Genomic DNA, 4082 nt, shown 5'->3' with positions numbered 1-4082 from the left:
GCGGCTCTTCCCGCCCTTTCTGAGGGCGCGGCCCCGGCCGGCCTCCGCCGCTGAAGCGGCTCCGCGCGGCGCAGGCAGCTACCTCGGTTTCCGTTCAGTCACACCGCGGGCTGCCCCCTTCGCCCGCTCCCGCCGGCAAGCGGAGAAGGGGCGTCAGGCGGCGCGTACACGTTCACCCCGGGCCTCCCCTCAAAAGGCGCAGCTTGCAGATTTACACGGTAAAAACCATCCTTCCGCTTTTCCCGTCCATAATTGTATCCAAAAGTCTCACAAGGGCTTAGGAAAATTAAGATACAACAAAATTAGCCGATCCTTTCTTTGCAGTCGGCTTTTACTGCATTGTTCTTCCAGCAGTTAACCTGGCAAGTCTTGGCAGTCACGCACCAAAACACACACCTTGTTCTGTCCAAACATACACAGCCATTAAAATGATAGTTTGTTGTTGCCACGCACGCAAACCATTACTACAAAAGCCCTTTTCAAAAGGAATGATAACTGAACATAGAAAACAGCAAATATATTTACGCCTGGGTGCTGATGTCCGCGGTTTAAAATCTGTTGGGACAAGTCCTTTCCCTCGAATTGATTTCCCTTTGGTAATACGCCAGGTCTTCAGGACAGAACGCGTGGTACACCTGCATAAAAATACCTTCTCTTCCAGCGGTCCCTGAGGAATGTGGTTGCAAAGACTTTTAACGCTGTTATTTACTCGTATTAAAGTCAGTTCTGCACGTAATTTGAATGCTTTTAAAAGCTGTTTAAAATATTTCGAATTCATATAGGGTGTAGCATTTGCTTGAGTGCCTTTGTGACTATCTCCCACTCGTTTAGATAAATAAACTTAGGGACTTTGAAAAGTTCAGTAATATGGAGTTGCTAAACCAACCCCCTCTTCCCACCTCCTTTTAGGTAACTGTTTAGAAAATGTGTTTAAAATAATGACAATGTATTTAACTTTTATCCTAAAGAAACTCTTCAGGGTTTAAGATGCTTCATTTTCTTGTATTTTCTTATATTTTGTTGTTACAAAACTTATTCTTGGAAGAACCTTGTGATGCCCCTGAATAAACAAGTTAATGTTTCTTGTCTTAAGAGCAGATAGTTTAATATTGAGCGCGAGTTTCTGTCTGATAAAGCTTGTCCCGAAAGATTTCTAGGATCGACAGCATTAATAATAAGGTGATACATCATCTCTGAATGTCAAACTGCTAAGCTACATTGTAATTAGGAAATAATATTTGCACTATAGGCATTAATTCAAGATAACGGAGTCTTGACATAAATATTTTGTCACCCGTGGCATTGTCCATTAGGTATGCGATTGGTAGGGTTTTAGTCACCCAGCACGTGGGTAATTATTTACACCCTTCTCTTAGCGTTACTTTCCTTCCGTCACCAAAAACCTGCTAATAAAATACAGCTAGCGTTTTGTTGACTTTTAATCTGCTCACCTCTCTCCGCAGGGTCACTGTTGGACTTGGCTGGTCCCACTGATGCTGCTGCCGCAGTGAGCTGCAGGTAGGTGGGCGCTTTTTTTCTCCTAGAAGAGAAACTTGATATAACCTCTCACGTTCTTGTATATTCATACTCTTTACGTAGCCTCAGAAGGGCAGGAGCAAGAATCGCTTTAAAGCAGCTGTGTGTCGCGTTACCCACAGGCGCACAAATCCACTTGTGCTGGAAACCTGGGTGAAGTATCTTCATGTAGCTGTGAAACAGTTTCGATCTCATTATTTCATTCTTGCCTGCTCTGAAACATCAGAATGTGGAAAATCGTTTTGTCAACTAGGGGGTGTGGGTACCTAATAAGACTTGCAATGAATTATTAATTCTTCATCCTTCCTCATCTCAGTATTCAATGGAGTAACTTCCATGTGATCTTAGCTTTCTTTTTATGATTTGTTACATTATATAATTCTCATTAAAAAATAAATACATATGACAAATAGGCTCTTCATCTACTCAACAAGGACAAGCAAAAAACTAGTTTCAAGTCTCTGCTTGGCTGTCACCTTTCTGTGAGCAACAGCGGTCACTACGAACTTTGTATTTCATCCTTCAGTAAACCTTTGGCATATTTTTTTTTTCTTTGTGATATTTAGTAGGGTCAAAGCGTGGAGGCATTAAACAATAGCCATTGTTTTACTAAAAATATATCCTCAGTTTGAGAAAAAATGGTTTGTTATAAATCATTATTGTTATTGTAATGAGGTAGACTAGTCATGGACCAACACCCCAAAAAACCTGAAAGAAAAACCTTAAAACTAAACATGTGGAACAACAAGTTCAGTTTCGCTTATTTTCCTATAATCCGTACTCTCAAGGATTTTGTGAAAATTTTTTTGGTGATTGAATTACCTTTCATGGCGAGTTTTTTGTGTATCTTTTTCCAATTAAAAAAACCCAACACATTATTACTTTCCTACTCGGAGCTGTCACATTGCTAAAAATATCCTCAATACTGCAACCTACCGTTCGCTGTCAGTACAACATAAATATCACTGATGCTTTCATGTTTTCTTTTTAGTGTTAATACCGGGTATAAATCTAACTGAATGTAATTCTTGATATAGAGGCCCAATAACATAAGCTTTATTTTAGATGGGCAGCTGTAAAAAACGTAAATGGAATTCTGGAGCCCTCAGTATCACAAATGTGAGGAAGGCTGTGAGGGAGCGATACAAACCAAGACAGAGTGTGAACCTCAGTAAAAAAGGGCATTTATGTTCAAAAAAGGGTAGTCTGAATGTATTTCCAATTTAACATAACTCTTGTAAAAATCAACACTTCATATTTAAGTATTTTAATGTATTTAATATATTTAAAATTGTATTTAAGAACATAATTAAAAGATACGTAAAAATTTGCAATAGCAGCACCATTTTTCCTCCCCATCGTGGCAAGGAGCCTGTTAGCCTAGTCTAGAACATATACCCCGTGACGTTTACTTCTTCTTTTGTTTTAAATGTTAAAACAAACTAATGTAGCATCTTGTACGAGTAGCACCTGAATGACAGTTACCACACTCGCTCTCTGCTGAAGGGACCATTCACTGCTGCTGGGGTTTTTGAGGGGTTTGGTTTTGGGTTTTTTTTGTGTTTTTTTTTTTGTTTTGTTTGCTTGTTTGTTTTAAAGCACGCCTTGTAGAGAAGATGCCAAAAAGCACCACATCTCAAATTAACTACAATCCTCTGATGTATCCTACCCACTCTATACATATCTAAGAGCTGTGATTAACAATGAACACTGAGGTTTTCCCTCCCAGAAACATCTGTGTTATGTCCTAGATCTTTCCTACACAAAATGCCATTTATAACTCATATTTCTATGGATGAATGTACAGCAGATGCACAGAGATGGCATATTAATTGGTATTTCAAAATTGGTACCACTTATTTGAGCTGTAAATAATTTTTTAAATTATATAAAAGCTGTAAGAACCTGGGGGGAGGGATCAGAAGCAGGAACTGTGATCTAGTTCTGTTTGTTGCCTGGCATTACATTAATCCAATCCTGATTGATGCCTCTCGGTGATTTTACAATTTAACTACAAAATAATAACAGGGGAATTGGCTCTAAGCTCTTATTCCTTGTGGGCGGAAATACTGATTTGCATTGATGAAATGCTAGGATCTGGCCAGAAATAGTGTTAGGGGGAAAAAAGAAAAGAAAAAATCGAGTCTTTTCCATTCTCAAATGCAAAGCAAGCCCATTTCTGAACGATCGGACATACCATATTCTTTCAAACCCTAGCCTGGAGAGAAAGTCCTTCCGACCAGCCATAATACATTTGTTTTGCCGCATGTCTAAGTGCAGTCCAGGACTGCCATATACAGCAGATCGATAAAAACCATCTGTCTTAGTCTACTGTGCTCATCGCTGCTCAGAGCCCAGCGGTACAGAGTAAACAGCGTGGTCCGCAGAGACCCAGCCAGCCTCCGAAGCAGCCTGGTTGAGCCCGTCGTACCTCTGCATTGCTAACCCTCTGCAAGCCACTGCCGTTACCTCCTGCCTCAAGGGTCTCCCAGACCTAACGGGAGACCTAACCTCTAACGGGTTACTGCCAGCCTTTATCCAGACAT

The sequence above is a fragment of the Aptenodytes forsteri genome, unplaced genomic scaffold (assembly GCF_000699145.1).
Source record: "Aptenodytes forsteri isolate BGI_AS27 unplaced genomic scaffold, ASM69914v1 Scaffold185, whole genome shotgun sequence".
Lineage (NCBI taxonomy): Eukaryota > Metazoa > Chordata > Aves > Sphenisciformes > Spheniscidae > Aptenodytes > Aptenodytes forsteri.
This window is presented reverse-complemented; position numbering follows the sequence as displayed.